Source organism: Seriola lalandi, unplaced genomic scaffold, assembly GCF_002814215.2.
Source record: "Seriola lalandi dorsalis isolate HSWRI2012SDOR001 ecotype SW California unplaced genomic scaffold, Sedor1 jcf7180002054549, whole genome shotgun sequence".
Taxonomy (NCBI): domain Eukaryota; kingdom Metazoa; phylum Chordata; class Actinopteri; order Carangiformes; family Carangidae; genus Seriola; species Seriola lalandi.
The window spans coordinates 218,676-233,973 of record NW_019525102.1 but is presented as its reverse complement, the minus strand read 5'-3'; the positions used below and the strand labels follow the sequence as shown (position 1 = coordinate 233,973).

At 41.7% G+C, this 15,298-nt stretch overlaps 1 protein-coding gene across 1 annotated transcript in view; it reads right to left on the bottom strand.

The window, feature by feature from the left end:
* ndrg2 (NDRG family member 2) overlaps nt 1-15,298 on the bottom strand; it is a 29,958-nt gene that overhangs the window by 14,075 nt on the left and 585 nt on the right. The window lies entirely within an intron of this gene.

The following is a 15,298-nucleotide window of genomic DNA, read 5'->3' as shown; positions in this document are numbered from 1 at the left end:
CCCAACCCCCTTCACCCCCACTTGCTCTGTCACTCTTACTCCGTCTCTTTATCCTTTGATGCAATGCGATGTCACCAAACAGTAACTCTGGATTCAGGCTGCCAACAGCCACACTGAACTCTCCAGAAGCTGATTAGAGCTGCGTAAGACGGCGAGCTGCAGGTCGGCTGAGGTTTCGTGGAAAAGTCAGGCTGGGATTGGCTGCTGCTGGCTGATGATGCTTAAGTCTGACTCCAGCTGATGTGTCTGTGTTGATAAACATCGAAAGTTGTGGTTGTGGTTTTACTGTGAGGGTGACTTTTGAAAATGAGAGCGAGTAGAAGTAGATAGCACTTTCTAACTAGAATGGCACTCAAGTCGAGCGTATCCCTCCGCCAAGGCCAAACAATCCTACACACGGCTGTCGGGTCCAGACTATTATCTGGACCAAATTGTACAAACTCCTAGATCTCAACACCATAAATATGCCAGATTTTTTACATCAAGATCCAAACAGTATTTCCAGAGAAACTGGCGAAAGTGGGAAAGTGATTAAAAGAATTCCTGGATCTGCCCCTTCAACCGGATCCACATTAAAATGTAATGAGTTCGTCCCAGGCCCCATCCCTCCACCAAGTTTGGTGCAAATAGGTTCAGTACTTGTGCTTGGTAAACAAACAAACAGACTACAGTGAAAATATAACCTCCACGGTGAAGGCAATGAAAGAATCTCTTCTAGACTTTTTCAAGTTTGGTACGTACTTGTGAGCTTTGCTTCCAGGAAATAGCCACAGCCACAACTGGCCTTATCCCACCTACTCCACTTTTGTAGTGGCAGCGATCCAAATGGAACCACTACAACCTTATATAGTGTTACAAACCCACTCGAATACAGAAGTGTGTGACAAAGTTCAGCTCGCTTCACGCAGTGTCGGCTGGTGACTGGCTCACACGCGCAGGGCCAACCTTAGCTATAAGAGATGAGCGATACAAGCCAAGAATAACTAATTTTACAGAAGATTTTGGCATAACCTCATGAGCCTTTACTTTTTAGGGGTTTAAATCACTGGATGAGACTAGAGTTGTCATTATCACCTCCTAATTTTACCTATAAACTGTTTCTGTTGTTTAATAATACACATATGACAATATAACTTGTGGATCTTTTGTTTATCAGTCCATCTGGTTTCCTTCTCACTATCCATTCGGTGTAATTGTTCTTTTTGAAGGCTTTTGTGCAGTTCTGGTAACAGACTCTCTCTCCACCTCCCTACACGCCTATTTCAGTCCAATTCATTCGCCAAAAAAAGAAACAAAAAGCACAATTAACAAAGATAAAGATGAATTTGATTGATACCATTGTGATTATTATTCTACAAATTTTCTATAAATATCATTGCTGTGGTTTCTTTTGGCCACGATAATTGTGCAGGTAAAATCTGATACCGTGACAGCCCTAATCATAATAAATATCAATATTGTATTGTTTAAAATAATACAGTTACATAAATAGTGCCAACCCTTGGAGCAAACGTTTTTCTTATATCTTCAGTGCTGTGCTTTCTGTCAGCACATTTCATCCCCACTGCTTCTGACATGTAACGGACCAGAATGACAGTTATCAGACGGGAAGATCTGCAGAGAATCAGACCTTTCTGAACGGACTGAATAAAAGCTCTTCGGCGATAACTGAGGCTGCTGCTCGGCCCGAGGTCGGGTTAGGTCGTTTCTGCTGCTTCTCTGCTTTACATTTAATTACATTGACGCTCCATTGACACAGCAGCTGATGAGTAAACAAAAAAACTAACCAAAAAAAAAAAAGAACGGGCGTTCGGTGTGTTGCTTAAAGAAACTTCAGCAGCAGGAGACTCAAAGCGAGAGAAGGCAAGAAAAAAAGTATCTTTCATTTTTGGCTACAGACTCTGTTGCCAGCAGAGCTTGTATTCCTGCCATCAGAAGAAGAATCTGTTGTATATTTTCTTGCACAGTAAGAAAAACAACTCGGAAAATTGCACAGACTGGAAAATTGTAAGAAAAACTCATCAGAGACAGAAATAAAAAGTGCTTCAACTTCAAATGGAACCTGTAATTTTCTTTAATCAGCCACTAGATTGCTGTTCGCAGAGCTGATATAACAATCTGCTGTCAAACAAGACTTTGTCACCGTCTATCTGCGCTCCAAGTATTTATTATAATCTCTTTCTCTCTCTCTGTCACAGCCCTTCCCTTCCCTCTCTGTCCATCTTTTGTCCAGCTGCTGACTTTTCATTCACGTCTCTCTCGATTTCTGCCAGTCACTGCTCCTCCTTCTCTGTCTCAGAGCTGGTCTTTGTCTCATTTCTACCATCCTCTTTCTGCCCCCCCCCCCCCTTTTCTTTTTCTCCACCTAACACAAGTGAAAGAAAAAATGGGCAAACAGTTCAGCTGGCAGACTCCTTTCTTTCATTTGCTCTCTCTCTCTCTCTCTCTCTCTCTTTCTATGCTGCCACCAGTATTTGCAGCTCTGAACAAAGAGGCGCGCCCCAGACACTCAGATACACACACACAGACAAATAAACAGCGCTAAAGTGGGGCACTGAGCATTAAGGTCACCTATATTGAGAATTTAGGCTGAAGGCTGAAAGGTTAAACCTGTGGCATTCCGGGGGACATGCACGGCTGCTTCGACATCTAAAACGCGTTGATATCGAGGTGTTTAAAGCTGCGCAACATGAGCGGATGGAAGGAAACCAGGGGAGGAGGGGGCCCTTGATACATCATTCCTATTTAAATCTCTTACAACCATGTCAATCATCAAGACACATCTCACATTCTGGGAAACAGAGTGAGTCAGGACGCTGTTATTATCGTTTGTATCATTCGTATCATCGTCATGGGGCCAAATGTCATTTTAGAAAACTGCTGTCAAAACCCTAAGCAAATGTTATCGAAGGTTGAGTTTTAAACATTTGACCTTATCACCCAACCCTTTTTCATGTCATTCCCCCCTTCTCTCAAAACTCCCTGTCAGTCTGATATCAGAATTTTTTATGTCGGTGCCGATATGAAACTTGAGTTTTAAAACATTTTTTCTCCCATGTAAACCTGCAGTAACTCAGATTTCTGCCCCGTGGGGACAGAACAACGAGCATTAAACACAACACTGACATGTTATCACCTTATAAAGACGACACAAATGTGTTAGCAAACAGTTTGTTGTATAAAAAACCAGCAGGCACAGAACAACATAGCATTCATTAGCGCTTTTTCTGGACTCTTTAGCAGCTAAATGCTCCTCTGTGTTCACTAGCATGTAGCTAACTGTGTGCGTATATCAGAGCTTTGTTGCTAAAAACTACAGGGCTGCAAAATCAAAACAATGAGCTGAAAGAGGCTAAAGTGCTTTGTTAAGCTAAGGTAACTTTTGTAATTTGAGTGACACCGTTCACATCACACAGAGCCATTCGCTCTATTGCAAATATAAAAATATTGATAAGTGCAGCTTAATAATAATCTACCTTGTGATTACCTGTTCTCTCCAGTTCCTGTGTACTAGAACTTCAAGCTATACTATAAAATAATGCAATACAATCCGAGCAAGTAAAGCATAAGTAAAATAGGCCCCACCCAGCTGTGATGCCAACTTCAAAGGACACACACACACAAAAGTTTGATAGGGAAAGTCAGGCAGTTTCTTTTCCGAACTAAAGTCACTGGAGATTTATGATTTTCACTTTACAACAGTGCAGGCATGCAATTGCCTCTGAACCACATTTATCACCCTGCTGACACACACACAATGGAGAGATCTGGGTGTTGAGGACAAACACACTCAGGACCGAATCTGTTCTCTGTCCTGAAGCAAGTAATGTTGGACTGCAGTCCCTCAATGCTGTCACACCTGGGTACCACTATGTCAGTCTTACATGCACATCACAGTGATGTGCAGCCCTGCCTGAAGTCTACATACAGACTGCTGAGGCTGAATTTATTTTTTTTTTTACAACTCAGCACTGTGATTCATGGACGGAAAATACAAATGAAACCAGTTTTCTCTGCACGCTTGTTAAAGCACTACTTTTCTCTTCCACCAAACGTGGTTTCTTGCCGGGAGCAGGTGGTGGTGATTGTGGCTTGACAAAAGCTTTGGCCATTGTTGCGTTTAGCAGAGGTTATAATACGCCATCTGAGCAGCGCTATGTCTTGAGGACAGATTGGAGGCTACAGTGAGTCGCTATCAGAAAGTGACTGAACGGGCCGGGGCTTTCTAACAAGCGTGCTAACTTCAATAGAAGAAAAGACATGATAGAGACAAGAGTTAACACTGGTGTTGCCTTCTACAGCTAGAGACAGCTGAGATGGTGAGTAAAGGAAGTTTGAACTCCGAACATTTCTTCTAGACCGGTAGCTAAACAGCTGTTAATGCTAACACAGGCTATGTAGCAATAGTAAAACTTACAAATATAAAATACAACTAACAAACAGTTTGGGAAATTTGCTCACTTGCCAAGAGCTCAATATGAAGGTCAATACCACTTCCACGTGTCCGTTAAATGTAAAACTATAACAGTTAGCGTAGCTTTGCATAAACAGGGGGAAACAACTAGCCTGGTTCTGATCAAAGTGAATCTGAATTCCTGAAGTCTTTTCGCCCTTCAACAAAGTTCAAATAAACTCATACATAAAGCAAGAGTTGACAAAAACAAACCTCCAAAAAATCAATTAATCAGATTTGTTATCGGGGACGACCAGGCTGCCAGCAAGCAAACAAAGATTAATCTGTGATTCAAAAAAAAAAAAAAAAGAGAACGAGCATGAACAAAATACAGAGTCGAAAGCCGCTGCTCCGTCTATCCCACATTAGTTCACTCTTCCAGTTTGCATGTTTGCACCATCAACACTTTTACATTTTAAAATAGTGTTGAACACTTTTGAACGCTTTCATATTGATGATTTTTGATTGGATTTCATGCTTTAGTAGTGGAGATCAATAAGGATTCATCACCAGCTTATCTTAGGAGGCAGTAGAGCTGATCAATACACCACCAGGGTGATGCTGCCAGAGGCTTTACAGGAAGAAGAGACAAGTTTTAGCTCACACTGCATCAACAACTCCTACTGTATATTTCTAAGGCCATCCAGTCTTCCTGCAGTCAGTTTGACTATTTGTGGGGTTTTTCTTTTGTTGGGGTGGATTGTTGCTAGGTCTGCTGGACAAAACACAGTCGTCCCAGAGCAGAAAATGAGAGAGAAAAATGAGCGACAAATGTCCGGAGAGAAAAAAAGCACAACAGCAGCCACCATGGAGACCCAGAGAGGAGCCAAAGCTCCCCTCGTCTCCTCTTTGAGCCAAGCCTGCGCTCACTCTCCCCTCTTTAAACGTCCCGTGCTGCTTCCCACGGTGTTGGATGGGCACATGTTGATCACCTTGGCTCTCCTGACGACACATACACAAATAAAAGAGCAGCTTAGAAAAGCCTGTTTTCTCTCTCTGTCTCTCAGCGCATCATTTTGGCCCCTTGTCTTCTCAAATCCTCTGTCGCCCATCACTCAGCGGCTCAACCCAGCTCTTCTTTTCATTTTCAGGCCGCCTATTATTCCCTCCATCATGACCTCACCTCCATTCAGACATCCAGTCTCTCTGTCTGTCTGTCTGTCTGTCTGGAAAGGTGAGACTACTCTCTGACAAAGGTTATTCACTTGAGCAGCAGATAGTCCATTGCATCCTCATGTAAATATCATTATGGAAGTATATTAGATTGTGAGTTTTACTCTACACTATATTTTTCGATGTTTTGAAGACAGAAAATAATTAAAGCTAGTGAGGTTTGTAATGTTTTCTAATCATTTTCAACAATGGCATTCATTTCTTACTGAATCCAGTGGTGACCATGCGTAGCACAAACGTGAACTTCAAACACGTCTAATGCACAGAATAGAAAAACAAATGGTGTAGGTGATAATGAACAGCATGTGTTTGCTTTCTGCCCCGGTCTCTCTGTTTATCTGTGAAATTCAAATTCTCTCTCCTTCAGTGACATTCGCCCATTAAGCGTCTGACGGCAGCCGGCAGATTGGCTTTTCGTTTGTTCGCTCAATAGCTGTGGGAAATATATCAGAGTGGAGCATGAAGTGAACCAGAAATTACCTTGACTAATTATGTGAATGGTATAAAAGACAGCGGTTTGTTTCATTCGGGTCAGATCTGTGAGCGCTTATACAGCTACATTTTAAAAACAAAGAGAGGGAGAGAGATGCTCAGATGGCTCAATCAATTGTTTCAATTCAGGTTATAGGCCAACAGACGAGCACATGATCACAGACACACAGAGTCCCATGCTACTGCGCACACACATTCACTAATTGACCTTCAAGCTAGGGTAAACTGATATGTTGGAGACATTGGCCTCGGGCTGATAGAGATAAATGGGCTGATTGCTGCTGAAGCCAAACGCAGAACAGCTTTTCTTAAGGGACCACCTTTCAAAACACTACGTAACATACATGACATACACGTAGTTACGTATTATTTTCTTATATTTAGAAAGTTATAAAGGTACATTGAGAAAACCTTATCTGTACTTCCATATAATCTTATTTACCCAAGAAATCTTATTTAGCCATGGTTTACACTCTTATCAGCTTCTCAGTCCCTTAATCTCCAATTTCTGGCCACAGGGGAGGTCTCGCTGGAGCAGCTGGGTGCAGCTGGGTGCAGCTTTAATGCCTTGCTCAAGGGCTCATTCATTGTGTTTGCTTGACTTCTATGTATAAATATGTTATTGTCTAATTTTGTTAAATTGTTTAACCTATAAAATGTCAACAAAAAAAAAGCTGTTCCACTAACAGTCCCAAACCTGAACTTAATGAATACATCATACGCTACATGGCCAAAAGTATGTGGACAGCCAAACTTGATACTCATATCATTGATACTCAACATTTCATTCCAAAACCGTGGGCGTTAATCTCAGCCTCCACTCTTCTGCAGAGGTTTTCCACGGTATTTTGGAACCTGGCTGCAGGGATTTGCTCCCATTCAGCCACGGCAGCATTAGTGCACTCATACCCTCATGTTGGGTGACGAGACCTGATCCCCCTCCATGTTCCAGTAAATCCCAAAAGGTGCCGGATGTTGGACGGGGTTGAGGTCAGTCAAGTTCTTTCACACCAAACTGAGAAAACCATATTAACAGAACATGTGTACCTTATCTACTACCTGTGCGTCACACTGATCCCATGGATATTGCGCATTAAATGAGTCACATGACCCTTTGTTCCCACTTTCTCTGTGCCTATAATCAAACAGTAATAACTGATAGTTATGAGAAGAAAATATTATCCTGCTTCTTAAAAACATTATTTCAGCAGTTGCTTCATTATTGCAGAAGCTGTTGCAGAAACATCACTAACAGCTGCTGTTATGAATCCCGATATGTAATGAGGGGATTACCATGTTGATTATGCAGATAAATTAAAGATGTATGAATGAAATATGAAGTGGATGTCCACACTCAAATGCTAAATGGCCACTAAATGTCTCCTCCTCACTGGAACAATGTCTGACACTCTCAGAGCTTAGAGCAGACACAAATGAAGTGATGTGGAGTAAATGATTAATGGTCGTGATCTTATCATATGTTACTGTATTCTCCAAACAGTTATCAAACAGGAAAATATACAAGCAGAAATTAGTCAATGTTACTTTATATACAGTTGTCAAGATCAATCATTTTCTCTATGAAATGTTAGAAACTAGTGTAAAATGCCCATTTGCAATTTCCCAGAATGCAATGTGACATCTGATCAACTCTCTACAGTGATATAAAACGAAGAAATGTGGCAAATCATTATATTTAAGAAGCTGGAACCAGAGAATGTTTCACATTTAGACTGGTTGACTGGTAATTGATTGTTGTAGCTATTTTACGTTTAATTACACAGATATTTACGAGATGCTGCACGCTTTTACTTTTAATGTTAAATTTGGTCCAGTCATCCATGATAATAATAATAATAATTATTAGTATCATTAATACCTGTGATTATTGTTGAAGACATTTCAGTTAATGCTTTTTTAATTATCACCAAATAATCATTTCTATAGCGACTCACTTTTATTCCTTTTACAGCTCAACACTAGCTGTTAGGTAGCTGTTTTTCTATTGTTAAATATTTATCCGATACTGCCCTACACCCATTTGTTCAGTGGACCTCCATCATGGCAGCCGGCGCCTGTTGCTAGGAGATCTGTGACACAACCGCTGACTATCTACTCCATATAAACACACTTGGATATTGTTGCGTACCAGCAGGCGAGGAATGCTCCCTCTGCTAAACATGCTTTTGCCGTTTATTTTCTGAAGGCACTCATGCTCTTCCTCTGCCTGTGCATCTATTGACAAACATTCCTGATTATGTAACCGTGTGCTGTGGAATGCTCACCACACACACACACACACACACACACACACACGCACACACACGCACACACACACCATCGCCTCTGACAGCACCAGACTGGATGCACATTTGGACACATTTAGATCACTTCTGTTCAAAATCCCAGAGACAGACTGTCAATTTTGCACAGAACATTTTTTTAGAAAAAAAAAAAAAAAAAAAACTGGTACATCTACCCACTCTACTCCACACATCCAACCTGAGAAATTTGAATGGAGTTTGGGCAGAGCGTTTGTCTATAAATAGGGTGTTGTGAAGGGCTGTTTGGACTCGTGGGAACAGACAGGGCATTGTGCTGCCTGGCCTATCTGTACCTGGCCTCTATCCATCAGGCAAAGGACTGAGCAGTCCCCCCCCACCCCCCACAAACACACACACAAACACACACAAACACACACTGGCCTAGATGCCAGCATATGAAGACTGCTGTAATCTCAAACACCTACACAGCATAAAATCCATACGCACTGACCCAGATGCTGAGACTCTTTTGCTCACGTACACCTACGCAGGGTATAAAAAAATAAAAATCCATATTCTTACACAAACCTTGACTAATATGCACTATTATTATATGCACTGGCCCAGACTCTGATGAGATCAATTCAGATGAGAAACGCACAAAAATGTTGGTCGCACATGGTCAGAATTTATTCAGACTAGACTGGTCTCAGACACCTACGCAGTGAGCGTTGTTCCAGTCTCAGTCAGCAGCTAATGTGCTCTTCTTCACTGTACAGACTATAAAAACACATCTGCGCTCATGTTACAAAAACCCGTACTATTGTGCTCTACTGCCAAACAGAAATACTGGGAGTCAAATCAAAATAACTGACCTATCTCAGTTACATGTTTAAACACAAAAGTAGTTTTATATCCCGATAACCGGCTAATATCTAGGCATCCAATCTATCTAACGAAGTGGTAAAAGGGTATTTTCGCCAATTTCTGGCCTGGAAGAAAAACAACAAAAAAATAAAAAATGGGAAAAGCGTTTCAGTTGTGTTCGGTGTGCTTTGATTTCCATCCAAAACGATTCATTTTCAGTGGCCCCGTGAGCACAAATCCCAGTGTTTTTCATTTTCAGTGCTCTCTCGTGTCATGTTGGCCGGGGTTTTTAACACACTGAGCTGAATCTACTGTCAACACAGAAGAATCGATGTGTCTGTTGGTACTAGCATGCAGAAGTGCAACATTAGACAACGTTACTTACAGTAGCTGCACTCGGTTGGGCCATACAGGATACAACTGGATCGAGGAAATACAGGACAGGGGGGATTTCTCTTCATAGATACAACTCATCAAACCATTTTAATATATCTAGATTATGTTTTTTATTACAAACCACAATTTATAATGTGAACTTAAGCCTCAACTCACAATTATTGTCATTATTTTCTCCCAATCATCTCCTTGGCTAATCATTGCGTTTATAAAATGTCAGAAAATGGTGAAAAATGGCAGAGTTCAACTACGACGTCTTCAACAGTCCAACAACTCAAAGATATTCGGTTTGCAATCATATATGATAAAAGAGAAGCATCAAGTGTTGCTACTGCAGGATTTAATGCCGCATTCACACATTTTTTTGGCGGCAAACAAGCTGAAAACATCTGACATACTGTTAATGAATGTGTCAGAAAACACTTGACTATTTACCCATCCAGCAAACATGCATCAACATTAGCATTTATATAGAGCCAATATTCTGGTCTCCACCGTCCCCTGATGAAAATATCTGGCTCTTTAGCAGCTAAATGCTCCGGTGTTCATATACTAGTCGCGAGCTTTGCCTGTCTGTCCTTTCATGCTGGAAACGCGATTGATGAGAGTGGAGTAGCGAGACGTGAATCCAAACTGAACTGCTCTGTGGAACTGAAGAGAACTGTAGAGTTGGGTTAGAATTTCTTGTGTCTTGTGAGCAAAACTCACATCACGTGAAGTAATTGCATTTATTGTTAATATAAAAATATTGGTTCGTGAAGCTTTAATAAATTCCCATCCGTCTCATGTCTATGTTATTGTTCCTGTGGCAAACAAATTAAACTGGCCATCAGCCCTGCAACACTTCTGATTACCTCTGCTATAAATGAGCAGTGATTCTCAAACCGAGCGGTAAACAAAACTCAAACTCCAAAGAGGCAATTACAGCCACAGACATGAACATCAGCTCCATAGCACCATCAGCCCCGAAGCACAATCAAACACAAACACAACACACTTACTACGACGATACTTCACATTTAATCAGTGGCTTGGCATCGCAGCTACACTATGATGCAGTGCTTGTAATGCAACACTGACAGGGCTGTGTACACCCAGCAGCTGACGTGTCATCAACACCTCAACATAAGGACTAAGACTGTTTCCGAGCGCTCGAGATGACAGCAGCATTTACTTCGCTGATATTCTGGGACGTGAATCCACCTCTGAGGCAATACCTGGAGTCCAATTATAGCTGTTTACTGGCCTAGTTTGTTGCATATCCACACAGTCATCTACCTTTCAACACTATTCTCAGTGTCTTCTATTTCATAGCAACTATCAACCCTTAGTGCCATGCAATCTAACAACACATCCAATATTTGGTCAGTTTACGATTGTAGCTCGTTTAAAGTCAAGGAACTAACTCCATCATTCAATATTTTTAAATAACAAACTGTCTTATCGCGAAAATCGGAGTTGATTTATTAATGACGAATAATGATATGCTATGGTTTCATATCAGTAATCATTAGGTAAGAGGTGTCCGTTTTGCAACGAAACATCCAGATGTGAGTCTTCAACACTCAAGGACAGAAAGAAACTGTAATTTGAACTTCAATGCTTCACCACTGCACAACCATGACCACTTTAACAGGTCAAGCAAATCATCTTTCCACTGAAGCCAACGCTGATGGATTAGCAAACACCGCGGGAGTAAATGTTAATATTGGTAGAGTCAACAGGCAAGGTGACAGTCTGAATATGCTTAAGTCATTTCCCTCTAATAACAACAGCCAAGGAAGTGCATGTCTGCTTTGCCAAATGGAGCAAATATGCAACTGCAACTTTAAATGTTATGTTTTGATGTATTACAGCACTTCTGCTATAAGCTATAACTATTTTTAATCAGCTACAGTGTCATATTCTCCACCCTTTACTTTCGTTTCACCCACACATGTTGCAAGTTTTGTGGAAATGTGTCACCTGCCATTTTACTACAGTGATAAAACAATTGAAATAATTATGATAATAATAAACTTTATTTATTTAGCAGCTTTCATATATGAAATACAGCTCACCAAAACACCAAAGAAGAAAGCTGATAACTGATGTAATATTAGGGCTACTCCTGATCATAATGGCAGTAACTCAACAATAATACCTCTCTAAAGTTTGCTAACATTAGCTAGCTTTAGCCACCGTAAGCTAATGGTCATACCAGACTGCGTACGGGTGTAGCAGCTTTAAAATCGTCTTTTCGCCATGAGCGTTTATAAATTCTAGCAAACCTTGTGTCAGAGGGAAAAAAAATGTGTTGGGAACCCTGTGTACGTTTGAGTTGACTCTGCATGGAGTGCAGAAGGTCAAACTGTCACTGACAGTCCAAATGAACACAGGACACAGCCAGTGATGACACAACTTGTCTGTAATGAGGTCAGGTTGGTCAATAGCCACCATAGCAACAAGTTCAGTGGTGCAGAGACAATGAAACATGGCTACTTGGTTTGACGAACTAACCGTCTACTGTTTTTGCAGCAAAAGATCTGGAATGCAGAATATAAATACAAACTTTAGCTTTTAAGTCGTCATTTCTGGGTGTTTCTGTTCTGTCAGAGGGTTCACAAGTGTCTACAAACACCATCATAGAGGACTGAACCAAACTGTGCCATGGTTTAATGATGTCAACAAGTTGATCTCTTTGGATTATTAGTCTGGCCAGGACACAAACAATCGGGGATGCAGGCGACTGTTCCAGTAGAAGAGTTTATTTTTGGCCCTGACAGACGCGTATGACACGACTCCAGATAAACTCCACAAACCCAACAAATCAACGCTGTGGCACATCAACAGCCCAGCTCATTCAACAGTAACACTGTCTGCACTACAAGCTGGGTCAAGCTGGAAGGTACAGAGCACTAGCAGCCAGTGGCGGTCACATTGGTTGGGTCTAATGCTGAGCCTTAAGATGTCATTTTCCTAAGCTGATGGAAAGAAATCTGGTGATAAAGTGAAGTAATTGTTCTTTTTCAGTTCAATTTCACATGCAAACATTGCAGTATAATAATGTACAACATTGACATCTTACTGTATTATTTTATTGACTAATCTATTGAATATCTGTTAAACTGTTTGACTCATTTGATCAATAAGTCTGTTATATTACAAATGTGTCTGCTTTTTAATTTGAAAAGCCCAAAGCTGTAAACGGACTAATTTCAAAATTACATTAAATTCTATCTGCCTAATGTATTCATTGAATAATGGTTTAATGGTTTAAAATGTTTTTATGGATTGATTGATTTATTTATTCTTTTAGCCTATGCAGACAACATCACTAAGTCAACATGAAGAATGGGCTTTAGTGGCGAGTCAGTCTAACACAAGATTGGTTCTGCAGCTCAACATCTGTGTGATACTAATCAAATTAAAATGCACAGCAGAACAATTTGTTCTTGTGACCACTATAAATATCCGGTAATTTTTCATTTCTGATGGTAGAACAGATTAGAGGGACAGACGGCCTTTCAAGTCTACAGAATTGTCTCCCCACCAACATGATCGGCTCACACACACACACACTCAGACAACAGAGATGTTTGGGCAATTTTAGAGATGTAAGGGAAGGAACAGCTATGATGTACTTTGTTATCTCTACAATGGGGGTAGCAAGTGCATAGTTAGCATCACTCGCAGTCAGAATGGCCACAATTATGAAAATACCAGAATTTACCTCTGAGTCCAGCTTCACTAACAGCCCTAAAGTTGCTGTTGAAGAGTTCGCCTAAATGACATAAAGCGTACTTGGGCATAGTCGTGTAGCCTTGCACATTGTTTGGGTTTTATCTGCTGAGGTTTTGAGATACCCGTCTCTCCCCTCCAGTACAATAGAGGCGACTGCTATTTTGTTTGTGCTGCTCAGAGCAGTGAAAAATGACATTGTGAAACTAGAGAATACTTCGCCCAAGAAAAAGTCCCACAGGAAGCTGTCCACAGTGAGTAAACGTGACGCTTTCTGGAAAGACACATGCTTGCGAGATTCTCAAATATCACCTTTCATTGCTTTGAGCAGCAGTAAAGGCATAAATCTCAGGGGCAGACATCTCAAAACCTCAGCAGATAAAACCAAAAGCATGTGCACGGGAAAAAATTGGACAAACTGAAGCTGCAAAAACAAATCCTTCACACCAGCATTCAAGTTATTCTTTGTGTTGTCATTTACTGTGGTACAATACTGAAAATCCATTTGAAATAAACAGCCATAAAAAAATATGGACACAGGACCGCTGGTAACACCACACCCATCTACACTTCCAACCAAGAAGGACAAACAATACATTGTGTGTGTTTTTTGTGTGTGTTTCTGTGTGTGTGTCTACATGTCTGCACAGTCTGTGTTTTCTGACATAGCTCGAGTGCGCGCATTCATTTGTAGGCTATTGCTACATCTCAATGCACGATTCACAAGCGCTTAAGTCTACGCGTGCGTGAGTGCATGTGCGCGCGCGTTATCAGCAGGGGCTCCACTTCACTCAAAGAGCAGTGAGGCCAAGAGTCTCCAAATGCGGTATGACTCACAGGATCTGCGCGCGGGCTTGCTGGAGTGCGTGCGTGCAGCTTGCAGCAGTAGTGAAAACCTCTCAGTGGAGCTGTGTGTAGACTAGGGAGAGGTGTGCGTGTGCGTACGTGTGTGTGTGTGTGTCCTTGGTCTGGCACGACACACTGAGTCAAAACATTTCCCCTCGCGCGCCAATAAGATATTCCATAAGGGAGAGTCTTAAGAAAGCATCTTTTCAGGGCATGTTTTATCCGAGCCAGCACAGGGCCATTGAACGCACACACAAGGGGACACACCTCCATTTGACATTGACAAACATTATGCACCCTTCTCTGGTGCACCAAGAGCCCAAATACCCAAATACCCCCCCCCCCCCCCCCCCACAAATCTAACTACCTCTTTCTCCCAGGAAGAGACAAAAAAAAGCAACCTTTCTTTGAAACCATGAAAATACCACTGCTGCAGCAGTGAGGAGAACAGTTTTAAACAGCACAAAGGAAAAGCAAAGATGCGCCTGTCGGCTGAGAGACAAGACACGGATGGAGCACGGAGGGAAGGGGGGGTGGGGGGTCAGGTTCGTACACACTATGATTCAAGTTCATGCAGCACGGGGATGTCAATACTGGCCTACATTCTGTCTGCGGGAGATCTGAGCCGTGCCATTGAGCTGTCATGCCTGGGTAGCAGGAGGGAGGTGTGGGGGAGGAGGAGGAGGAGGAGGGGGGGGGGGAGCGGAACAAAGACCTGCTGGCGATGCCACATGTGAGCGTCAATAACTCGCACTCCCCTCACTCACACATACTCTCTCAACGGACTCACGTGCACGCAATAAAAAGAAGAAAAAGTTTTTTTTTCTTCTATTTGTGCGTGCAAGCAGATATCTAAATGCTAATGCCTTGAGCTGGATCTATTCTCTATTTATTTCTTTATTTCTTTATTTTTTTTGTTGACAGGCGAACCGAGCAGCGTGTTTCAGGATTCAATCAAGGAGGAAAACACGGGCTGGGGGGTCACTGATTACTTTGACATGGGTTTGTATTATGCATTATTAAACAGGAGGGTCCACCTTGCATCCCTGCACATACACAACTCCACCGAGAAAAACAAATCAACCCC